The 27,741-nt window shown below is 32.1% G+C and overlaps 1 long non-coding RNA gene and 1 pseudogene across 1 annotated transcript; both read right to left on the bottom strand.

Annotated features, from left to right (window-relative positions):
• Positions 1-27,741, bottom strand: part of LOC137397228 (cyclin-dependent kinase-like 1) — a 485,333-nt pseudogene that overhangs the window by 261,316 nt on the left and 196,276 nt on the right.
• Positions 21,858-25,905, bottom strand: LOC137396572 (uncharacterized). Its single transcript, XR_010978578.1, has 4 exons — positions 25,798-25,905; positions 24,654-24,814; positions 23,620-23,754; positions 21,858-22,208 (listed from the first exon to the last, which is right to left on the bottom strand). It is a non-coding gene; the product is annotated as an uncharacterized lncRNA (long non-coding RNA).

The following is a 27,741-nucleotide window of genomic DNA, read 5'->3' as shown; positions in this document are numbered from 1 at the left end:
AGTACTATTATATTTAACATATCTTGCTAACCTCCCTCACATAAGGTACTAGTAGGTAAAACATATAATGTCAATCCCTTTTCCCAAGGGTGCTGTTATGTATAACATTTTTGGCTAACTTCCCTGCTATAGGGTATTACCATGTTTAACAGCTCTCTATGTATACTCTATTCATAGAGTAATGTTAAACTAATACGAAATATATATATTTATACTCTCCTTTACTAGCTTCCCTCACATAAGGTACTAATATGGAAAAAGGCTATTGCTAACCTCCCTCAACTAGGGTACAACTATTTATAACATATATTGGGAACCTCACTTACATAGAGTATTAGTATATATGACATCTCTTATTAATTTTCATCCCAGATGAATGGGAACAAAGTAGAGAGCTTCAAATTTTCTAGAATTTCCCTAAAAAATAAATCAAGTCTTGTACTCCGCTCAAATACATTTTGGTATTACAATTATAACTTGGTGGTAATTACATGTATAATGCATGGTATTGTCCACATTCCAGTCCATTTAGTTATATTGTTTAAAATCTAATAGGTTTCATTGAATTGACTCACTAAACTTCCAAAATGAAATCAATGACAAAAAAGCACAGACATTCACTTTATACACATAAACAAATACAAAACAATATGTACCTAGTACAGCCACTCGTTCTGTGTATAGTTATAATTGCAACAACAGAATTTTGCTCACTTGTGAATGCGTATTTTGCACTGAAGGATTAAAGTCTTGAAGCTGTACATAAAAATGAGTTGCATAAATGGTATGACAGCATGAAAAACGTTCAATTTTTTTAAAATTAGTGTCACTTAATTGCATGGCAATAACAGAACTTGCAGTTGTTTTGCAGAGGAAATTAGTTCAAATAAAATACCTAATCAGAACTGATTATCAGGTTGATACGCTGACTCAAAACTCACAACCACAGTTTTTTTGCTACAAGCTGAAGTACCTGAACAGATTGCCCTCTCATGTAGACAAATTCAGTTACAAGGACAACTGTGCTAAAAGTTACAAGTCTGTAGTTGCAGCTTTCAGTTTCAATCAGTTGGAATAAAGCAAAATATGCATCATTATAATTTTGTCTTTGATTCTGGTGGTTAGAATAAAGAAGAAGAAATGCAAAGTGAATTGGTAAATACATAAAATAAGTTTTTTGGAATAAAATACTTCCTTGTACATGATGATTCCAGGAATAGCTGTAAACTATCAATTGTGTCACTTACACCAAGGATTGTAATTAATCGAGAAATTCATATTTTACCTGCAATCAACATTCTCTAAAATGTGTGTCACAATTTCCTTTATAAAGTACAAAAATATCAAAGTTTATAGTTATTCTAAAGCGTTTTATAGAGTGTTTTACTTTGTTTGAGAAATTAGTTCAAAAAACAATAGTGGAAAAATTATGCTGAGCCAAATGCCAGAATTGTTACAACTAAACTTGAGTCTTATTATAGTTTGATGGTCCAGGCACAGATCAACTAAGCTTCAATCAGTAAAAAAAGAACTGCACTTATTTGCTAGGCTGTCAATAATTTAGAACAGATATGCTTCTTGTGAAATAAATCTATCTGTACATCTTATGTATACTGTATAACTAGTGTATATTATCCCTAGCTGCTGAGAGTGCCAATACTCAAAGGATAGGTTACTCAAAAAATTATATAAACAGGAACAAACAATATATCATGTTTTAGCATCCCAAAACATTTATTCTTGAAGAAAGCTTGAATAACTATATATATAATTTCCTTAAAACATACTGTAATAGTTTATGTTTGGTGCATAATTATTTTCGACAATGTTGAGTTTTTGTGCTCTTTCAATTAAAACATCAAGCAGTAACTCTACTAAATTACATTCTCATACAAATGAGTTTTGTCAGTTTGCCTGCCTGTCAGGTAAGCACAGACCATTAATACAATTCTTCATCCTCATGTCTAGAATGTATCAATGTTGCCTGATGGCAACAAAAGCTGAATATATCGTTTGAATTTGGAATAATCGATATTTCAAATCTAACTATATGTAGGGTATATTTTAATTCAATAAAACCTATGCTAAGAGCGAAGCTTTGTGAAATTTATTTTTTATGAAGAATATATGCATGCCACATCTGCATGTTGTAATCTCTATTTTCTAGCATGTTCCTAAAATACACTAGGACCTATTGAATTGTTATATTTGACTATTCACATATTGAAGAATTTTAAAGTATTAACCAATAAGAAGGCTAATAGACATGTGCCCATGTATTACAAAGGTTTAGAGTAAACAGCCAATGGGCCAGAAGTAGCATCATGTTGAAAACCATACAAAAGCAATTTACTTGGGATCACTATTTCGATTTTATAGGTTGCTAGTTGAAATCCCGGTGTTGCCTTAGGAATAAAAAGGTCTTTGCATATATATTTTGTTAACATTTATCAACCGTTACTACTCTAACTTTTGGATTTCATATAATGAGAAAAGCATTTGGTGCAGTTCCAATAAACTAAGAGAAAAAAGGAACCATTGTAGTGGGGTTTAAATTTAAATTCAAAATAATTAGCAAGAAATAGCATAATAAAGCCTGTTTTGATATGATTACAACGAAAGGTTATTTAGCGTAAAATGATATATTTTAATTTTTTTAATGGTTGTACAGCAAAAATGTTGTATACAGCAATATGGATACCTATAGTACTTGTCGAATGCCTAAATAAATATCAGCTAGTTTTTTTAACCATGTAATCTAAATATTAAAAAATTAGTAGCAAAATAATATTTAAACTTGATAAACTAAATTTACCTACAGTAAATTTTATGTATTCAGTGTTTGTCATTTCGAAGAAATTGTATAGCGAGAATAGTCAAAAATATTTGGAAAAAATTATGTTTCCTTGTGTTTTCATTACAGCCTGGTGTATTCACAATTAAATCAGCATATATATTGATGTTGAACAAATATATGCAGAAGGTTTGAACTGTAGCAAGTATTAAAAACAGTCATATTTTTGAATGAAATTTATTATCACAGTAATGCTAAGATTTTAATAATGCATCAGCTGCAGCCTTCTACTGGTTGACTGATGAGAAAAGATGGATGCAATAGTTATATTTGTGATACAACATTCACATAACCAAACTTCCCATAAAGCAACCAATATTCAACATGTCACAGGGTACCAATACCTATGACTTGTATGCAGGAATTTGGTAAATTTTTAGATTTGGAATTGGTAGTCTACTAAAAGTAAAGATATTGTCCAGTTTGCGAGTCGCTAAACCCAGCATTCAGTCTATATATTTGATTCATATTCATTGGTTTCTCAATTGTTTTTAAAAAACCAGGGCAGCAATATGAGGCTTCAAAATTAAGGTTGGAAACTGGATACCCCAACTGTTTAGGTGTGAGATTAGATGTTTGAGCTGACAGCGAAGGTCAACAATTGTTCAATTGGGTCATACCAAGAATTTATTTTAGGAGCAAATACTGTGTGGATGACCAAGCGGCAGAGGCAAGACGTCAAATGTTGTTCATTAATTAATCTGGCAGCTTTTTGTTCTTGGAATCAGGATGATGAACTTATTATTCTACCATGGCTGTTTCCTGTTATTATGAATCAGTTTGTGAGTTTGACAGATTTGTAACCTCAAATGAGGCAGATGTAATGTGAAAAGCAGCTGGTCACATGGGAAAGAGGAAAAATTTCAACTCGAGTGACACAGTGTGATAATGACAAGCATCGCTATGACAGAAATCTATTTTTGTGTTTGAGAAGAAATGAAAGGGTCAAAGCAAGTTCGTATTAAAAGTAAAATTGACTCATGACCGTAATATCTCCAATTGAGTTTTTTTGGTAAACGTTGCCAGTTGATTATTCTGATCTTACGTATGATTTCATGTAGACTTATTGTGTATATTTTCAAAGTTTTTTTGTGTATTTTTCTACAGAGGTACCTTGTGTATATTTCCATAAAAGTACATTGTGTATATTTCCATAGAGACACTTTGTGTATTTGATAAAAAAATGACAATTTAATATGCCAGATTTACCAAATTCCAAGTTTAGTTGAAACATATTAGGACTATTTCAATATCCACTAGCCATTTGCAAAGTCTTAAGCCAGTTTTAAAATAATTCGATGTGTCAGCCTTCCTAGCGCTACCTTGCTAACAAATCTGTAAAATATTTACAAACTTCAGCTAAAGTTACACTTTCTATAGTTACAAATCAATAATAAATGTACTACCGAATAATTACAAATTTTTTTTGAAGGTCCCAATCAAGTCATTAAGCACAAGCAGATAATAAGGATGTTTTTTCAAAGTAAATTATGACCATCTAGCTAAGCCTCAAAATGTATGCTGATGAATTTTTTTAAAAGCTCACCATAGCCTACATGTACTATACTTTTTGTCTTAAAATATTCAATAGAGAATCGTAGCACTATTAAAAATGCAAACATAATTTAATCCCAGTATTGAATATTATTAACTACTACTATGATGGGTGGTAATATAGTATATTTAAGAGGATAATGTAATAGTCTACTTATTGTACATAATCTTGCAAACTTTACTAAAGATATAAAAAATAAATAGCTATATCACAAATTCTCATTAAAGGTCAATCAATGTACGCTTCATTTTACATATAATTTGAATATGCATATAAAACACCAAATGCGGTTGATACCTAGCGTGAGAATACAGTGTGCCTAATGAGTTATGTAGGAGGTCACCTATAGGTCACCTTATACTGACCAAATAAGAGAATTGCCGAGGGCTGTCCAAGCAACCCCCGATCTAATAATAGTGATGATTTAGTTCATGTATATTTATCAGTCGTCTAGCATTTCATCCCACTTGTTGATCACGACACTTTGACATGAAAAGACACATCAATGGGACTGTGAAATATTGGAGAACATCAATATAAACTTTGATCTTCAATCTAACTAAGTTGAGTTTTTTTTATAAAAAAACCAAGTATTTAATCTTTATTTAAACATTCTGCTGCATCAAACCAATATTTTGATTGCAATATTTTTTTTTATTAAACTCGAATTTAAGCTAAATTTAAATTTAAGTTTAAGCTGTATCAAAACTATCTTAGCTACTCAATATTCAAAACTGAATTATATCAGTTTGAGGATCACATTTATCATCTGAACCAAAACAAATAAAACTTTGTGATTCTGTAGAGTGGTACTGTGCATAATTTGGTGTGATGTTAACCTTACTGTTCATAAACAAGTTAGCCGCACTTATTAGCATGTCTCAGCCAATTGAGGAATATGAGCAGAAATAGTCTGACTATCTCATACATATAGTAAAATTCAAAATATAAGATATTCATGTACTGCTTCTATTTTATATTTGAGAAAATTATAAAAAAAAGGTTCCGCTTAACATAATAGAAAACTTTTTTTTTATAAATTTTTGTTATATACCCTTTATAGACTACATTTAGGGTTAAAAAGGAAATTTATCACAAATACTTTGAATGCAGTAGCATTTTTGAATTAGGGAGGAGTCTGTATGTGAATTAATTTCTGTTAAATATCTGCTACAGTTTCTGTGAGCAATTGTATTTATTTAGAAATAAAATTATAGGCAAAACTCATCAACAGGTTAAAGATAGAGAATTTCAAAACTTTCTCTATTATAAGTAATAAAATCACAACTAAATATCCAAACAAAACATTAACTGACGTTTCGAAAGTTAAATACATTCTATTACAATTCAAATTTCTGTAGTAAAGACATAAAATTAAATATTTTATATATACATTAAATGGCATTAAATAAAATTTATATTTTTGTGGTACAGAGATAAAAGAAAAGCTTGATAAAAGTTTTGACTAATAAACTGCAAATTCTAATGACTGATAAACATAAACAACAACGAAATTAGAAAATTGTTGGAACTTTTGTCTTGCTTCTGAACGAAGTTGTCTTCCCCTGTTATATAATTGAGTTCAATAAAACTGCGGCAATGCTCGATGTTATGAACAGTCATCTAGCATTTAAAGTTTGACTGGGAAACAGCAGCCACACGATTATATCGGATATCTGTGAGTGCCAGCAGCCAAAACTTGGCTGATCAAATTAAAAACTGTTCAAGATTAAAGAAAACTTTTGCTAAACAACTTCAGTAGCTGATAGCTTTTTCTATTCCTGCTGGTTTTGGTCTTGCAAGAGATGACAACTTAGAGAAATTACATATATCACTAACAAATATAAAACATGAACTATTTACATTTCATATTGTTAGTGATAAACTTTGAGGTTTCTTCTGTTTGGTTCACCCTTTAAATTTTTAGCAAGATAATATTTATCATTTACAAATGAAACTTGTAAACTAAGCTGGTGTAATCGTAATCGTATCATCAGTTCTCTGTTTATAAAAAAATTTCTTTACGAGAAGTATCAATAGTTACATTATCTTATGGTAATGTTGCATGTTTTATTTAATCACCATTATTCTTTAAAACACTTTAAGAAATAAACTAAACCCAATGAATTTTTATTTATTTTAAATTGACAAGCTGCGAAATATCATCTAATAGTTATATTTTGACAATTTGTTATGAAATATAAGCATGTTGAAACTGCAGTGCTGCATGAAAGGTTGATATGTGTAATACATTATTGCGTAATTTTTTAATAATAATACAAGTTGGCCTACTGTTGTAGCGGTTAGCTTGCATGTCTGTAAAAAATAATATCTGGGTTCAAATTCTGCAGGATGCAACTTTTTTGACCTCGTAACTGTGGCTTCAGAGATACAAACAGACCTTCTACCTTCTTTAGCGATGTTAAAAGGAGCCAAATATAAACTATAGTTAAATATAAAAACATATATAACAAAAGTAAAAATAAATTAGTACATTACCATGTACTAATTTATTTTTACTGAAACCCTCCGCATGTAAAAGTGTGAAGTGTATTTCGAAAATGATTTCTGAGGTTTGGGATTGCAGTAATTCTTTAAGTATATCAAATATAAAACTAATAATATATTGTTTTCATTTATTAGTCTATGCCTCAAGTTAATGTTATATTTTTAGTACCTCATGAAAGCAAATAGATTGAATCAAACACAATATAATTATTAAATTTTGTAATACTTACATGTGAAAGTGTCAATGATGGCTAGCTGAACAATACATTGTGATTTTAATTGATTTTAGTAGTTGTCTTCCCTTTTGGAAGATTGTGCTAAAGAAGCCTTGGACGCTTCATTAGCCATTGGGGTGGAATGAGCCTCCTTTAGTGTATTAGTGGATCTTTTCTACACTTTATTGATTTTACATGTATGTCACATTCTATTACACATTATTTCCGTTGTATCAGTATAATTATTTCCATATTGTAACTAAATTGTTATTATTTAAGCATAACTGTTCAATATTAGATATATATATTTCATTTGTAAATCATAAATATCATGTTGCTAAAAATTGTGAAAAGGTGAACCAAACAGGAGAAGCTTTGAGTTTTATCACAGACAATATGGCGTGTAAATACATCATGTTTTATATTTGCTAGTGATATATGAAGTTTCTCAAAAGTTGTCATCTCTTGCAAGACAAAAACCAGCCTGAATAGAAAAAAAATATCAGGTACTGAAGGTGTCTAGCAAAAGTTGTTTTTTTAATTTTTGACAATTTTTAATTTTATTGGCCAATTTTTGGATGCTGGGACTCATACAGATTCAATATCATATGAACCTGACCTTTTTTAGTCAAACTTTAAATGCTGGATGACTGATAATAACAATGAGCATTGCATCAGTTTTATTGAACTCAGTTGTATAACAAGAGAAGACAACTTCTTTCATATGCAAAGCAAAACTCTTACCAATTTTTTTTAATCATTTGGCTGTCTATGTTTATAAATTATTGTTAGAATTTGCAGTTAGGGCAAAGTCTGATTCCGATTCAGAACAATTTTTTTTCTCACAACAATTTTGCATGGTTTCAGACAGAACTTCTACAGAACTCTTCCTTCTTTCACACCATAGCATCACAAAAGTCAATGCTTTTTAAATAGTTAACTCCCAAAAACTAGTTAGTACTGAGTCAAAACAATAAGACAATAAAGCAGTATTACTAGACACAAATGTATTCAGTTGATAATCAGGTAATTATCTTTAAAGAGAAGGCTTTGTGTTTTAATTAACCTTTACAAATGTCAAACTTTATAAGTAAATGATCAGTTGGAAAATAGCCGTCATAAACCAATAAACATAAAAAAGCTGAAAGGTAAAAACAGCACACACACAGAGCTAACCTTTATAGTTTTTTAGCTATGGACTTTATAAATGAAAGCAAACTTAGTTAAAATTATCTTACAGCAAATGCAATAACTTTTTAGGTCAGCGGTAAGTCTGTTTTTAAATTAGTTTTCATTAAATAACCATCAAAACTTCCGCAGACAAAATTATGCTAATAAAGATGCAGAAGACAGAAACTCTCAACAGTTTTAAAGTAGTAAATTTTATAATATAAGTAATGAAATTAGGCCTGGGTATTCCTACAATGCATTAACTGACATTACGGCTTCCAACAACCTTTCATTACAGTTTAAATGGTTTTAATGAAGATATGAAATATTACCTTTTAAAACTAAATATATTTTGGAAGAGTGAGCAGGTTGCTTTATTGTATATTTATCAGCTGTTGTTTTGCCTCACACGGGCCTTTAAGGAAGTATTCATATGGTCAACAGGAAATAGTGCAGGTGAAATAATTGCATTTTATCATCAAAAAATAATAATAGACGACAAATTCAAACAATGACTTACAAAAACATGATTCGAAATTTACATATAAAAGAAGTTGTCATCTCATGTTGTATAATTGCATTCAGTCAAGCTGCTGCATTGTTCAATGTATTGAGCATTCCACCAGCTTTTAAAGATTGACTAGGAAAAAGCAGGCTAAAGGTGACATCTGACCTCTATGAGCGCCAGTGTGGCAAAACTTGGCATGTGAAATTAAAGTATGTAGAACAGTTTTTGAAACAAAAGACATCCTCTTTCAGACAATTTTGCAAGCTAATAATTTTTTCCATCTGTACTACTTTAGTTTTGCATGAGAAAACAACTTATAAAAAATCTTGTTTAGTGATATCAAATATAAAATGTAAACTATTACACATGTACACAGTATTACATATTTTTTGTTTCAATCACTTTTTCCAAAATATTTGGCAATGAAAGATAATTAGCAACAAAATATTTATGATCAACAAACGACGCCTCTGAACTAAACTATCTAGTGTTTTCGTAAAAATGTCTCCAAACCACTTATTAATAATTGTGACATGTAAAAGGAATACCAATAGTTATATTATCAGGTGTTGTTACATGTATTCAACGGTTAAGAGAGAATTATTGTAATTTCTGTATACTAACATTTTATTGATTTTATAACAGACTTTGGTCCATCAGCAAATTAGTGTTCAAGAAATCAGTCTTATTTACATAATAACTTTAAATTAAAAGTAGTGTAAATACATAATCAGGAGAGTGGGAACATATATACTTTGGTTTGTGAGCAAACAAGACTTTCTAAAAAGAGTTTGGAGTAATAATATCAATAATAATAAATGAGGATATTAAGACAACGTAGAAATATTGTAAGATACACATGAATTGCATTGTATATGTACAGTAGGAGAATAATTCCAGTGTATATTACCAAATGCCACTAATAAACTTCAAATTCTAACAGTGACCTACAAACATGATTAATAAAAATGTGAACAATTAGTGTAACCTTTTTGCAATAAACATTTAAATGTCACACGGTACCGATGTCCTACAACTTGAAATCATGAACTTGACATATTTTTAGTTGTTGGAATTTGTAGCCTACTATCAATAAACATGTTTACAAGTTCATGAGGTGCTCAACCTAACATTCAGGGTATATTTTTGATTCATATTCATTGGTCTCTCGACTTTTTGTAGAAAACCAGGGCAGAAATATGAGGCTTCTAACTAAAGTTTGCGACTGGATACTCAGCGTGTTTCAAATATCAGATAAGATGTATGCACTTACGGTGAAGATCGACAGCTGTTCAATTGGATCATCCCATGAAGTATATTTTATAATCAAATACTGTGTGGATGGCTAAGCCTAAGACACAAGACATCAGATGATGCTCATTAATTAATCTGACAGCTTTTTGTTCTTTAAATCGGTATAATAAATTTGCGTTTCCTTGATAGCTGTTTTCTGTTGAATAAATCCGCTTCTGGGTTTAACAGTTTTGTACCCTCAAATGAAGAGAACATAACGTAAAATACAGCTGGTACCACACAAAAAAAATTTTCCTCTTGATTAGCATGGCGCAAAAATGAGAAGCACCGATATGACAAAAAATCTATTTTTTTTGTTTGAAAAAGGCTGAAAAGATCAAAGCAAGTTTATATCAAAATAAAAATGATTCATTCATCATAATTTTCCCCGTATAAAGTTCTGGTAAATATTGCCAATTTATCAGTCTAATTGTATGTATATTCGCAAAGAGGTCCCCCAGTGTATATTTTCATAGAGATTCCTTGTGTATGGTTTCATAGAGATACTTAGTGAATATTTTCATAAATATTTTTGGTGAAATCTTTTTATAGAGATTGATTGTGTATATATTCATTGAGAGTTCTAGTGTATATTTTTCTTAGAGATTCCTTGAGTATAGTTTCTTAAAGGTCATTTGTGTATGTTTTCATGAAGATTCCTCGTGCATGTTTTCATAGAAGTTGCTTCTGATGAAGGTTACTTTCATAGAAGTTCATTATGTATATTCTCATTAACCATCCTTGTGTATATTTTTAAAGTGATTCTTTTTCTGTAATTTCAAAGAGATTCTTTGTGGACATCTTCATGGAGATTCCTTGTGTACCTGATGAAAAATAAACATTTGGTTATTCCAGGTTTACTGACCAAAATTCTATGTTTATTTTAAACATAAACAAGTTATTTAATTTTTATTATTTCAGAATATAAGATTGTGACTGTAGTATCTCTTTATGTATTTAGGTAAATTATAAAAAGGTGCATCATAAAATAATAGCAAACTTGTTCTATGAAAAATAGTGTGTTAGCAGTGCCATGTAAAATATAATCATTTGTAACTATATTCAAAACCATTGCATTACGCATCAATATGATTGAGGGGGTTGTAGGTAGCTTGGCCATCTTGGAATCTTGAATTATCGGTTATATTTTATTGCCATGCAATATTCTTTCTTGTGACGCTGTTTGTCTGGCTTCAAAAATATAGAGTGATGGACCTAGATTTTATCATAGTCAAGACCTCTATAAGTCCAGCATTGATAAAAAGTAACACCTGATTGAAACATCAATTCTATGAGTTAATTGTTAAAGGTTGACTTGCAACAAACTTCCCCCTGCAGTTATTTGTTATCAAAAGATTCACCATGTCTCACTACATTAACATGTCCTACCATGCTGCATTGTAGATGCAATATATGTGGAAAAGTGATTACAAGCTTTTAAAAGCTAAAAAACGAACAGTTTATTGCCACCAACTCAAAACTGTTGTAAAATATAATCCCTTTCCAATACGACTCAAAAGGGACTTAGTTGAACCAGATAGCTTTTTTGAGTTTTCAAGTGCTTGTAATCACATTTCTACATATTTTGCAACTACAACGCAGCAGAGTAAGACATGGTGAATCTTTTGGTACCAAATATCTGTAGTGTGAATTTTGTAGAAAGTCAACCTGAAAGTGTCCACCACACCTTTCCTTCTTCCAATATATAGCAATACATGCTTTTTGAACCAGACTCTGTAAAATAGTGTAGAATAATAATAATAAATATAATGATAATAATAATTGAGTATATTTAGAAAACATAGAAATGTTTTAAGATACTTACCTATTCCACTGTACATGTATTGTAGGTAAATAATAGCAGTGTATTACCAATTACTAGTAATAAACTGTAAATTCTAACAAAGACTTGTTAACTTGATTATTAAAAATGTTAAAAGTTGTAGTAACTTTCTTGCCTTGTTTCTGAAAAAAGTGTTTTTTCTCCCTGTTGTTAAATTGAATTCAATCTAACCGCTGCAATCTTTGATGTTATGACCAGTCATCAAGCTTTTCAAGTTGGACTAGGAAAAACAGTATTTAGCTATTATCGGACCTTTATGAGTGCTAGTGTGAGAAAACTTGACCCGTTAAATTAAAATATGTCAAAAAGTTTTTAAACAATTTCTACTACACCACTTTAGTATCTGATATTTTTTATATATTCATAATAGATTTGGCTTCGCAGGAGATAACAACTACCAATATATCGTTAATCACTAGCAATATAGTGTGAACTATTCAAATTTCATATTTTCAGTGATTAACTACAATGCTTTTTGTGTTGGGATCACTTTTTGTAAAATATTTAGCAATACAATAATTATGATTTACTAATGAAACTTGAAAACTAACCTGGTGTGATCATAAAAATATCACCAAACCTGTTTCTAATAGTTATATTACTTAAAAGGAACATCAACAGTCACTCTATTAGGTATTGTTACATCTATTTTTATTAACCAATAATGTTTTAAACACTACAAGAAGTAAACTAAACCAGAATAATGTTTTTTCTCAATTTTAAATTGACAAGCTGCGAAATATCCAAAACAACAAAAGGTGGCCGAGTGTTCTAGCTCTCAGCTTGCCTACTTGCAAAACTTTAACTTTTTGCAGGTGAGTTTTGAGCCGAATTTTCGATCGCCCTGGGTGAATTAGTTAAAAAATAATTAAAACTTTGAAATTTTATTGAAATTATATTTTTTGCTATACTATGGTTGTATGATAAGTTTGCATCATATAGTAATGGCTTTTACAAACAGTTTTACACCCTTTATGCCTGTTTGACGCTATTTAAACTACCCTCACACATGTAAATTTTTAAAAAATTGATTGTTGTTGCGATAATGTTATATTGTTGAACAAAACATATTCTGTGGTTATATAACAAATAAAGCATTTTACAAGTAGAACCACACTTTGTAATGCATATTAGCCACTGTTTAGACTTAGTTCATAGCGCATATCCATAGTCCATACAGTCTATTTGTGGTCTATACATGCATAGTCCTTACTGTCTATTTGTGAAAAGAGTTGAAGCAAGCACCTTTGCACAATCCGACTCCACAATCTTTGCACCTTGTACCAATTCTAGCACTTTTGTAGCCTTGACCTCTTGGTTTTGCACATACAGTACATTCCCTTTTTACCATTTGGAATGACTTCAAGGAAATGCCTGGCAGTTTTCCTTGCAGTTGGAGAACAGCTATGTTGTCTTACACGTATCTAGGCTCATGATAATCTCCAATCAACCCTTCGACTAACTAATAAGAAAGCGGTGATGATCCATTTTCTTTCCTACAATTAACTATATACTTTTTCATTTTTTATTTCGCTTCTGAAGTTAATGATCTATTTTTAGTATTTTATGAAATGCATTATAGATGAAATATATTACAATGTTAAGATACATGTATACTATATGAAGTATACAATACAAATATATATTATGCAAAATATACTGTGAAACCTCTAAATGGTATCATGGCAGTCTATTTTTCTACACTTTATTGATAGTTGCGGTCACTTGGAGGCCGCGTTAAATTTAAGGCTGACAATCAAATAGCTCATCAGACTTTTTGGAAGATAAACTTTGACCCATTACAGGTGAAACGAATGCTGTGTTTATTTTGCTGACATTATTTGGTGGAGTGATTTTAAACCTGTTGGATGCAGTAAATCTGCTAACTTACTTCCAACTTGTCAAAGGTCTCTCAAAAATTATGCTTTAAACAGTCGATAATTATCTTTATCAGCCTTGTTGATATATATAATAAGTGCTTGCAGTTACCTTGCAATGATAATATAGCATGTGACATTCTTTGTAATTTGTTGGAACTTTCAATTTTATTTCATTTTAAACTTGGAGTCATATTTTTAGTTTGTATCTATATTTGACGGTGCTGCATAAAAACTCATTGCACTCATTGATATGTTTGCTACAGTTTGCAGCCCAACTAGCTTTTATGTGCAATACAAGTGAAGTTATGATTATTAACCCATTAGTAAGTCTTGCTAAGATAATTGATATGATGCTATTAAATAACATCATATCGATCTGCATATTTATACATATATTATATCATGATAGTCTATTAAATGACACAATTATATATTCATGGACAGGGAGCATAAACGAACAGAAATCGTATAACACGCAGACACCAAACCTAATGTTTTTTTAACCAAAGTATTTCCATCGTTCGCTAGAATATATATTTTCTAATTATTTGTTTTGATTGAACAAACAGGTTTTAGTTGTCCAGTACATTTTACAATATCTTTCGGTCTCAACCTTTCTTCTCCATTGCTGAACTACTGTAGTCGATATTAGCCTTCAAACCATTTTTTGGCAGAAAAAACTTTTTACGCGCTGCATGTAGCACAAATGCAACTCATAAAAGTTTGCTCGCTGAACGTAACCTGTGGACCCAGAATTTGAGAAGTCGTTTTTTTATTTGTGAGTCTTCGAAGTATCAAAACCGCATTAAATAAAAAACTGCTATTAGACTGAAACAGTTAAGAACAATTTATATAGTGATGCTTTCAAAGATCATCTACTAACATAAATTTAAACTGTTTATATATAGGTATATGTTCTTTAAAATATAAAAACCACCCTGAACCAGAAAATGCTTTTAGCCTGAGATTGTAATTAATTCTATGATATACCATTTTAAGTTTTACAAAAAATCAAAAGGCTTCGGAGATTGAAAACCAGAGAACTGATTGTTATTAATGTAAACAATTAATTCTTAATAACGATTTGCGAACTCTTTCTTTACTGATCACTTAAGATTATGGTTTCATCAAGATCAAATATAGTGAAAGGGTCGGTCAAATGAAAGTTGTGTTCAAATAAATGGCGGTATATTTATGAACCCTTCACTTGCAGTGGCGATCAAATATATGCAGTATTTAAATACAAGTTGGGTTCAAGTAGAGTTTTTACGGTAATTAATGTGTTATGTGTTGTAATATAGTATATTAAAAAAAATAATGTAATAATCGACTCATTTTACACAATCTTTCAAACTTAACTGAAGACCCAACAATAACTAGATGACCAATTACCCTCAAATGTCAGCCAATGTATGCTCCAATTTATACATAAGTTGAAATTATATATATATATATATATCTATATCTATATCTATATATATATATATATATATGTATATATATATAGATATATATATAGATATATCAAAGATATATCTATATATATATATATATAGATATATCTTTGATATATCTAAATATATATATAGATATATATATATATATATATATATATATATATATCAAAGTTTGCGTGTTTAATTAGAGTTGGCTAGCTATAGCTATTAGGACCTATGTAATTATTAAAAGCCGGCAACTTGCAAGATTTTATCTCACAAATAATGCAACAACTAGTTTCTAACCACGCATTTAGCCACCAATTTTTGCTGTTTTTACAATTCCATTGTTCTTATCATACACACTTTACCGTCTCCTCATTTGCACAGAAATAATGATGTTTTATTTGATACAATGTGCTCACAGGCTACAATGCGCATATTATTACATATTTTTCCCTTAACTTTATGAACCAAAATGGTTTTGTACTCTCGCTATACTCTAGCCAGTTAGTTTTTCATCATATGATGTTAGCAAAAACTTCTCTACCAGCTAAAATTTGCAAATTTATCACAGTTCAGCGTCATCCCTTAAGGTAAAAATGGTTTTGCAAGCATAGATAACAAAATTTCAGTTAAATATCCATTGAAATGCATACTAAAACATCTTTGAAGTATTTATTTAGTTATCTAAATTCATTTGAAGTTTGATTCAGAATTTATGCCACACTGTTGTCTTCAAGGTAAAAACCTTGCATGTTGTACAGTACTATGTTAAACTATTTTGAAAATCATAACCACAAAATGCACTGAAGTTATTGTAGGTAACTATAGTTACAAAAGTTAGCATATTGTTTTGTTACCGTTTGTTAAAGATGACGATTTTGATGATTTTTATCAGGAAATTATTGCATTAGATAATTGCTATAGGTTTCTATACCACTCCACTATACATCTATATGATAGTTTTGTTTTATGATGCCAACATAGAAACAAAATAAAAGGTATTAATCAAATTTCAAAATATTTTTCATTGCAAACGCAGCAAAACAGACTATATTTAGCAAATAATTGCTAATGATTTTGCATTTACATTTAAACCCCATTACAGTTTTATTTTCCTTCTTATGTAATTTCAACAAAACACTTCTTCTAAAATATAAAAAATAATAATGATCAAAATATAAAATTTTGCGAGCTATTCGGTAATATCGCCATGTGGGATAGTAGGTACCGTGGCTGTCTTAGAGCCTGGATATATAAGCTTTATTTCCGTGCAGGAAAATATCTCTTGTCATAACGCTGTTAGCCTGGTTTCTAGGAGACAGACAGATGAATCTGCTTTATATTATAGCAAACGGTACTATAAGTCAAGCTTTGATAAACAGTGACACCTGATAGACACACCAACTCTAAAAGTTAATTCCTAAAGTTATTACTGTTTTTCCTTTTTCTTTCACTTTATAACATTAAAAGGGTTGGTGCTTTTATGATCAAGGCTTTCTAAGAAACAGTTTGGAAGAACTGAGGATATCAGGACAATGTATAAATATTGTAGGATACACATGTATTTAGTTGATGCTCAGATAATGAGCTTTAAGGACAATAGTTTGTACGCTTATTAAGCACTACAAACATCTAATGTTATAATTCAAAGTGATTTAAAATGTATCCACTTTGTAGATCAGTGATTAGTTGGTTTGATATTAGCTTCTGCTGAAAACAGCCAAAGTTTTTGCACACAAAACAATTTATTTGAAGATGCGGAAGAAAAAGCGGATATTTACCTCTAAAAACACCAATGATGGTTAGCTGAAATATACATTCTTATTTCAATTGTTTTTAGTAGTTGTTTGTGGAGACTGTGCTAGGGAAGCTTTAGAGGGCCAAATTATTGGAGAGCAATGACACTTCTTTAATGTACTTGTGTAACATCAGTTACATACATATCATAATATCAATGACTTGTAACTGACTAGAGCTATTAGTGACAAGAAAGAAAAAAACTATTGACCATTTGAGTTGGACTGCAAAATAAACTCATTTAAAAATGACCTTAAAATATATATAATTTTTATAAATAATAGGCTTTTAAGTTTTATACAGACCGATTGTAAACCAAATTCGTATCTATAAGTATAACAATTTGATATTAGATAGAAGATTAAAGGTTGACTTGCAACAAAAATCACATTACAGCTATTTGGTATAGAAAGATTCACCATGACTTACTCTGTTGTCTTGTAGGTGCAAAGTATATGGAAATGTGATTACAATCTCTCAAAAACTCAAAAACGAATACCAATAGCGTATTGGTTTAGGTAGAAGTAGGCTCCACCCTTCTTGTACCTAAATATGACAGCAAGGAGTACATCTTCGACGAGATGAACTACTAATACCAGAGACTACAGTCAATGTCACAAGAATAAAGGTCATCGTGTAAAGACATGTGGAGAGACAATATTACAAATGACTAACAACTGAGTCTCTATTTAAGACTCAGTGGCAGAGTAGAAATGAATGCCAATTTCATCTTAAGCTCGGCTGTGTCCTTCTGTGCCCTTCATTTCTGTCACCCGTCTCGCTCCCTGGCAACATAGCCAACAATCGTGAATAGATTTGGCTTTCTCTATTGTGCCCTAATTTACTACCGAAAAAACCGTGCTTGGCAGCACCCAAAGGCAACGCAGAGTAGAAAAGAAGACAACAGTAGTAAAGAAAAACTTTACTTATTATGTTAATTATTTTGTTACGCCTTTTAACAGTTTATTTAGTTATCAATTTGTATTTAAATAATAAAACAATGAATTTTGTGTTGACTGTAGCTTTTCAAAGCCTTCTTGCTCTTTTTCTAAACTAACTCTCTATAATGACCCCTGCAATGATCCTATGCTCTCAACCTGCCAGATTGACCATGAGACTTGTTGCATGCATTTTCATGGTGCTAATTTGGCTTGAGATGGAAAAGGGAGCTTCATCCTGAGCTATTGTTATCATTGCACCTTTAGTTTTACCTATTTTTACAATGAAACTCGAAACCATAGATTAAACAAATAAGCATAATTGAACCAGTTAAAAGTTTGCCAAAGCCATAGAAGTACTAAAATAGAAACCGCTGGCCGGTTAGGACGATCCTTTCTGAATTACATGTATTAGGATTGGTCTGTCGTTTCATACAGCCTAATTTATTATTTAGTGTGATCAATTATATGGGAATGCACAATGTTTGTAATGAAATAAAATGGGTCTATGCAATTTTTGCATAAGTTATTCAAAAGTTTCCTAATCAAGGGTGTTATATGTATTCCGTTTTATCGTTGTATCACTTTTAAAAGATCCACATTAAAAAAACTAGAGTGTTTTGTATAATTAATACAAAACATGTTTTGTTTTCGTGTAAAAATAATAGAGCTCTTAAATACTTCTTGTTCAGTTCCAACTGTATAATGATGATATGAATGTTTCAAGCAGCTATACTAAGTGTATTAAGTTACAGAAATTATCATCAACTAGCACAGAATTTAGCAGTTGAGTCTGATCAGTTATTGGCAGGTCATTGTGATGTGATGAGAGTACTATGTTATTCAGTCCAAACATATAGCTCTAGTAGAATGGCAGTGTGAGATGTTGCTCATCAAGAGAAGTGATAATATAAGATAAACTGAATAACAAACAGTAACACACGATGCTACTATTAATTTGTTATGAATTTAAAACCTTTTAATTAGGCTATAGCCTGCGCAAGTCTAGAAATGTTCTAGCTAGGTAAAGTAGCATAAACATTGAAAATGAAAGCAAGTCTATGAATATAGGTAAACGATGTGCATACCCAAGGCTACTTGGGTATGCACAGACAAGTCTTGTGCTGCATACAACAATAACTTATTCAAATTGTTGTTGTTGAAGTCTACACAGCTCTCATCTTCTCTTTCATTTTGCGGTTGTTTTTTACTAACCCGCTTTTCTAAACAGCAGCTCCGTCCTCACAGTTTAAGTGAATATCTGACAGTATTAGCGACTCAATGTTCTCAGCTATGTTATTGGCTTCTATTTACTCTGATCAACAGTGTAGCCAGGAAAGTCAGAATTGCCTCGTTCTTCCCTTTGACTATCAGAATGAGCTGTCTTGGTCTGAAGTGAACCCAACTTTTACCCAAGTGTGTGCGTGCGCTCGCATGCGTGCGTGTGTGCATGTGTGCGTGCGTGTGTGTGTGTGTTATACATATTTCATCAATTAGTAGAAGTACAACATTAGGAAAAATAAAGTTATAATTATAATATTGATTAGGTTAAACAAAATAATTAAGCTAAGTTTCTACTTTTAGGGCGTAATTAGGCCAACATGCGCAGTAGCACTGCAGCTAGTCAAGGCTCTTCGCTCAAAGTAATTGACAAACTCAAACAGCAGGTATTACTTCTAGGAATCTAAGCTTAACAAATGGCTTTTTATAATGACTCTAAACTTAGCAAATGCAAAGGTTTTGTGTAAGTCTAATTGAAGACTTTTCCACTGTAATGGTAATCTGTATTGAATTATTTTGTAACCTGAAGCAGTTTAAAATACTGGCAAAGGTAGATTGGTTTCTAAAAATCTGGTATTATAGTTGAAATCCTGTTTGGTTTTTCCATAACTTGAATAAAATTTTGAATGAGCTCTAAAGATAAATTTATACTGATACATATTGTCAACAGGCAACACAAACAGTTGAACAAAAATGACCAAAATGAAGTTAGCGGTGGTTTATTAAATATTATGCACATTACCCATTCTGGGGATATTAATATTTTTTGTAAAATAACCAAATAGAGCATTTTCCAGGACTCATAACAGTAACTAGTTTTTGAGTTCATAAACTCGCTGTATATTAGTTCAATAATACTTCTGGATAAAAACTTGGAACATACACTTATAAGGTCTGACATAGATTCTATCCGCTTAATTAGTTTATTGATCTTTGAGTCCCATCCCAACTAACAATTTTACGTTCCCAGAACGTTCCAGGGATGTTCCGAAAAGTCCCAGAAACGTTACATCGTAACGTTGTCACAAGATTATTTGTAGACACATTTTCAACGTTCCAGCAACGTTGTGGGAAAAACATTGCTGGAACGTAACTCTTAAAACGTTCCATCAATGTTGTGGGAATTACTTTGTTGGAACGTATTTCCCATAATGTCCCTACAACGTTGTGGGAAATACGTTGCTGGGACGTATTTCCCACAACGTCCCAGCAACGTTGTGGGAATTACGTTGCTGGAATGTTAGCAAATGATCCCGCATAACATTCCCACAATATTGGGAGAACATTACGTAATATTCCACGAACATTTCTTCCATAATATTGTCTCAAGGCTATTAGCTAACATCCCAGGAAGGTTACGTATAGAACATTGGTGGGACATTGATGCGGAGGGATATTCCATCTTTATTATACAATATTCCTAGCTACTGCGCATCGCTTTCCTTGCCGCGGTAATCTCGTTGAGCTAAAACGAATTATAATTATAAGGGCATACAAGTTAAAGGGCATTGGCTTCGCTCTTCTAACGAAATGATATACATACGCGTCGGCTTGTCGGACGACACGGAACGTTCATCATGCGGTGGATAGACTATCACCATCCATCTGACACAACATGTATATGTGGCGAACTGATCAGTTGCGATGTGTTCACACTGTCGAGGCTTACTTTGAAACGTTTAACGCATGGTCAGAGCCTAATGGACCCTAGTCATTTTTGCGATATGTCTAATGAAGTGCGAAAATATAAATTTGTAGTGACTTTTCATTTCATTTACATAAATCATTCAAATTTATTATTATTTTTTTTTATTATTTTGTTTGTTTTTATATATGTAATAAAAAATCTATAACATTTTTAATTTGCTTCATTTTAAATAAATTTTTGTTATGAAAGGGGGACAACTTCCAAAAAATGAATCATGCGTTTTTGTACCACTCTAGCTAGAACGTTAGAGGAAAAGGTTTGCTGACGTTATTATAACGTTATTACAAAACATTGTTATCGAATGTCTCAGCAATGTTACAGGATTGCTACTTTGAAATGTCTGGGTATAAACATTCACATAATATTGTCTTCTAATATATTCGGAACAGTATGGCATTTCACCATTATGGAACATTCAGCAGATGATCTGGTGCAAAATTCCTGCGAAATGGGGAGAATGTTACAGAACATTCCACAAGCATGCCTTTCATGATGTTGCCTCAAAGATATTAGCTAACATCCCAGGAACGTTTTCGTGCAGAACATTAGTGGGGTGTAACTGTGTAGACAATTTCTAACATTTTGATGTTTCACAGAATGTTCCTCTAATGAATTGCGTACAATGTTACTATAATGTACTGAGCATAACCGTCGACAATATTATTTCCTTAAGCTATACAACATTCCACCAACATTACGTCTCCGAAGCAACCTAATTTTTCTATAATGTGCCATGCTTAACCTTCACACAACATCTCTTCTCAAGGCTGCCGGACATTCAACAAATATTGCACCTTAGATATATACGAAGACTTTTACTAGATTATTCTTAAAATAATCTTTGTGAGCATCTCAATAGTTAGGGCATGGTTCCGAAGCTGTATATTTTGGTACAAACAGTTGCATGATATAATAACAAAAAATAATATGAAACACAATAAAAATATAGCTATAAAATGACTAAACTCTATATATATTGTCATCATCAAAACATGGCAGAAAAATACCACAACCTTTACACCAGAATAAATTATATATCAATGATACACAGAGACAAACAAGCAAAGCAATGATCATATTTGTGAATAATGCTACAGTCCACCAAATGCATTACCACATTAGACTAAAGTTTTTCCAGCTCGTCCGTCCTTGGATTGTGGTGGCGAAGGCTGTTCTTTCATCCAACAATTCAGATTACAGTACAATCCTTTAAGCCCTAAAATGTGAAGAAGCATTTATATTAGCAGATGAGAACTGCTAAAAAGTACAGAATACAAACAAAGCAAATATGAGTATAAACTAAATATGGCAACAACCTGTTAACAATGTAATTATGAACATCGAGGTTGATCTGCCACATCACAGTGTCACTTGCTAGATACATGAAATAGTACCAGCAATACTTTTCTTTTCACTATTTGTGGGCACTCTATAATAAGGTAATATTGTTCACTCATTCAAGTTTTTGGAATCGCGATTCCTCATAATAGGCACAGGTGGATACAAGAGTGCACAACCACCATATTTTCAAAATTATCCTAATCAGCTTTTTATTTAATGGCTTCATAAATGAGCTTCCTATAAGGCTGCAACTTCATATTGGCATATTATGAAAAATGCACAAGCATATCATATTTAGGGTTGCGCTAATAGTAAGTTTCTTCAGAAGCAACTAATGTCCTAGTCGCATTGTTCTTATGCTGAATTATCATTTTAATAATTTGAAATTTAAAAAAGAGTTGTTGTAGAATAGCAATGCAGTAAATTAATTAGTAAATCTCATGTAGCAAAAAACACGAACTTGGACATATCCATTAAAAAATAATAACAAACTGTAAGCTAACAACTCCGCATTAGTCGAGTTATTCACTTGGAGTAAACCTTTCTGATGAGATGCTATATGTGCAAACAGCTATATACACAGGTAAATGAGAAGCACTGCTAATGCTATTGCAGATTGTTCCAAAGCTTTAAGAAACGCCGTGCAGATATTTAATGAAAAATTAAACGATAAGATTTTGTAAGTTTTAGTTGATCTAGAAGTATGCGAGCAGCCTGCCTTTTCAATTTCCTTTATAAGCTTGTTTGAATTAGCGCGTACACTCTTTTAAAAATACATAGTCAATCGGCTATTGTTGCCTCTTACATATTGTCAAATTCTTCAATCATACCTATCTTATATCACAATCAAATAGCTGAAAATCATGTCATAAAAAGAGAAAAAGAAATTACATCGCACTACTAGCTCTAAGTTGACATTTTGGTAAAAGGCAGCACGATTCTCAACCTAACATGCTTATCACAAGTTATACATAATCTAACACAATGCAAACTTTCAAGAGTTGCTTTCTTAATTATCTACACGTGCACACAACTCTTAGATTTCCATATTTTCTCTGCTTAAAATTCTGATGTGCTAGGTAGTTAGTGTTGAAATGTGCTTCCAATCTGCCAAAAAAATCTACGTTTTGTACTACAGCGTTTCTAAATTTGAAACTAATTTTTCCAACTTTCAATAACAAAAATCACAGTTAAAGGGAGAGTAACTATAGATCTATCGTAAATTCAAGAGTACAAGTCGAGATCTGAAGTTTGGTTCGAAAATCCTGGTTTTGACATGTACATACCGTGACCTCTTCCATGGCCCAAATCTTTTATTCGCTAATAGTTCAATCGGGATCAGAGGCGGGCAATGCGTAGCTGAAGAAATGGCATTCAAAACACCATCAGTAAGGACGCCTTTTTTGGCGCCGTCGGGAATACTACAATTAACAAAAGCCTGAGAGTAGCATGTTATAGTGAAGATCACAGAGAACAAAAAACAAGCACTTAACCAACGTACTGGTTCACCTCAATACAATAACAAAACCGCTACCTCGGATAATAGGTATTCAACAGTGTAGCAATGCCGCAAGACAGATTTCTGTCAGAAATCGTGATTCATGTACAAGAAAAAGGTGTGAATGCCCAATAGTGGATGTGTCAAATGGATTACTGAAGTGTGGCTTTGTAGGCAGATACTACAAAAACCAACATCAAATTCAAAACATATCACGTAATTCCAGAAGAGAATCCTAGTGATGACATTTCGAATGGTGAATAATGGGGACCTGGTGTTCCAATGAGCTCACATTGAGTAGGATTACTGGTATTGCACTATTTTATAAATAAATTCCTATATGTGATATCATGTAATTTTGATTCGCAACGGTTTTTTGAAGTTGAATTTTACTAGAAATCGTGCCATGAATTACATTACCGTCGTATTTTTGTGCAGACACCGCAGCAATACTATTTAAATTCATGAAAGAAACGAAGTCACTGTTGGGATTCAAACACAAATGCTCTATGGTAACATCTTCCAGCGCAGCGAGCTGGAAGCTTGTAGGTGTAGCATAAATACACACTGGTCAGTGCGCAAGGCGACATTGCAGTAGAAGGACTGGTCTTATGTACTGAATATTATATGGTATGTTTATCGAATTTGATATGGTTGTCACGACGTTAAGGGCTTAGGGCACAAATAAACAAACTTTCCATGTAGCTGAATTAAAGCATATTGATAACATATTAGTAAGCCTACAACATGTATAATAAAAACACAGACATGGAAAATTTGCAATAGTGATGGAAAAATGCAAGAAATATGTCTAGATCTCACCTGTCCCACAGTTATTGATACCGATTCAATTGGTTATGGAGAATTTACTGTTGAGCCGAACCGGTGTATGGTTGGCAAATTGACCATAGTAGTGGTGATTGACTAGATAGCGATTAGACGATTAGTTGCAAGGATAATGGCCAGATCTTGTGAGATTCATTCTAAAAAATCGCAAACAAACTACATTAGAGATCTTGCAAACAGCAAATCGATAAACTATCTATATGGTAAGAATCTAATGGTTATGGACTTGGACTGAGATTGAACCAATAACCTTGTAGTTGCAAACCCTAAATCTGGCCACTAAAAACTGCTGGTTGGTCACTACTAATATTGCTCAACATTTTCCAACTGAATAACAAGTTTAGTAGCTCAGTGACTAACAAACATGTCTTTACTCATTTGATATATGCGTATAGATCTTCATCTTTATGAAATTTTGGAGACAAAAATAATGGCAAAGAAAGATTTCTTCAAATTAAGTTTAGGAAATGGCGTTCAAACTTGTATCAGAGTTTGTCACATCAGAGTTGTCTTCTCTATTTTATGGCAGTCAAAAACTATTAATGTTTCACCATTACTCCGTTTGTACACAACACACAGTCACTCGCAATGATATTTATTATCAACAATGCCTCTGCAGTAGGTAATGAAATCAAAAGATATTGCTACTACTCAGTAACATGCTTTACACATTTTTCTACGCATATATGGCTTCAAAGCCATTTCAATTCTATTAGCAAAAGCTCGCTCAACCAGCAAAAGTGTTTTTAACAGTTATTAAGACATTCGATAACATCGCTGTGATACGTGAAAAAAATCATTTTAAAAGTTGTACTTCTCTTAAAGCACAGAGGTACAGTTAAATAACGAAAGCAATATGTAACCCTTTTAGTGCCATAGGCCTACTCTTTTTAATGAATTCCTGTTTACAGAAGCGTGACATTTTAAAGACAAATTATATCTATTCTATGACTCGCAAATGCTTTTCAAGCTGTTTTCCAACGTCAAACGCATCCAAGAACGATAATCCACTGCAGTTTACCACCATGGAGTGCGATTATTTATAAACACAGTCTTTAACACTCGGTTTTATTTACGGAGAAAAACTTGAATTTGTACCAATGCAAAAAACTTTACTCACCTGCAATAACGATCACAAAGAGCGTCAATATCATTTATTACTATATTGTGAATTTTATTGCAAGTATTGCAGATGAGTTAAGCATCGTTAAATCATTAATTGAACTACGACAACCGGAAAAATAAATCAGTATGGCGGATATTTCCTCCTCCTAGTTTTGCCTTGTCCGATATTTTCAGGCATAATACGATGTAAATGCATACCTTCGAAATCTTTCGAAGGAGTACGATGCGGATTTTTAGCTTTCCCACGCATCGAACTTCATAAATTCAGAAAAGTTATAACTGAATTCTATGTATGTGCCCACAAACAATCTCGGTTGATATTTTGGTTCATTATACAGTAATACAAAAAAGCGTTTAATCTCTTTGTAAAGATTTAATAGACGTAAACTGACAAAACGTCGTAAAACCACGGTTATGGAAGAGCAAGCGAGTCATACCTAACGCCGAATACCTGTTGGAGATTCCGACAAGTTGGTGATTTTTTCTGAAACTACCGATGTGATTACCGCTGCCTATACTCATGATGTTGTGTTAAAACTGCTAAAAGAGTTCTGAATAAATATCGCCGAGTGATTTATTCACTACTAATGGACGTGATTTGACGTTATTTGGTAAGAAACCTCAAATTGTTGATCAGTTACAAAACTGCCTTACACAAAGCCACTGCACACTCGCAGACCTGCGAAAATGGTGCCCGAAGGGTTGAAATCAACTTGATATCGAATAATGAATACCATATTTGCCTTGTGGTGACCGATTTAACTCATGCACTACTATAAGCCCCTCTGTGGGGCTTACAGACAATTTAAATCAGACGGAAGCCCCTCACTGGAGCTTTTTTATATTATGTGGTTTGGTTCTTTTTTTGTAGCTACAAGTGAATAGATTCAAATTTTCTTGGTTCAAATGCTTAGTATGGAGACTATTGTAGTGTGTGCTCATGTGAAACTGACAGTAAAGGATTCTTATAAGTATTATATATATAGCATTTGAATTCATTTCATGTGAAACGTTAACTGCGGATGATTCCCAACATCTATAAGCACAAAAGCTCTGAAACGCGCTCGTAGAGAGCATACGAATTTCATCGCATCTGACGAAGACTTGCCTTGTTTGGCCTGACCCATTTTGTGAGCAGCTGTTTGAATGGCTTTTGTTGACACAAATTAATTATGTCCAACCTAAAATGAATTACGTAGTAAATAAGTTGAAGACTCTTTTATGAGAAAGAGATTTTGAGGTGATTTTTTTGTGAGCAGTACATCATGTTTATGTTACAAAACTATTTATTGTACTGACTGAAAAGAAAAACGAAGTTGCAAGTTGTCAGTCAAGACTCAATAATCATTTTTTATTTACAGCATGAAACTTTGTTGAGTCCAAAAATAATCCGTCAGACAACAAGCAAAGCAACATTTTCACTTCTAACATTCCTTGCAAAAAACATAATTTTCAGTGATTTGTCTGCTAATATGTTACACAATTCTAAGAAAATTTATCTTTGCCAAAATTATTTAAGCATTGCCAAGTGGAAGTAACTTTATGCGGATCCATGGTCTATTCTAGCAAATACATGTAGACTAATTATTATGACATGACCATGTAGTAACTGTAATTTTTAATTTCTGTAATTTATCTAATTGTAATTTTTACAATTTGATATAAATGAGATAATCTCTCTTCGAGTTAAATTCAACAACAAGATTGCATAAAGGTTTGGAAATTTTTTTGAAGGTGCATCCCCGTTTTTCTTATTTTGTAAAGAGCAAATCTGACAATACAACAATCATTTCAACGGGTATGTGAACTGACTGTTTGATATAGTCGCGTAATTGCCTTTAAGCTGTATAAATCATCTATGTGAGAATTTTCTGCAAGTTGACAGGCTCGGTTACGATGGTTGTTTCTTGTGTCATTACTGACCAATGCCCCAGATGGG

Source organism: Watersipora subatra, chromosome 5 (genome assembly GCF_963576615.1).
Source record: "Watersipora subatra chromosome 5, tzWatSuba1.1, whole genome shotgun sequence".
Lineage (NCBI taxonomy): Eukaryota > Metazoa > Bryozoa > Gymnolaemata > Cheilostomatida > Watersiporidae > Watersipora > Watersipora subatra.
Note: the sequence above shows the minus strand (reverse complement) of the source record. Positions and strands in the feature narration are given on the sequence as shown.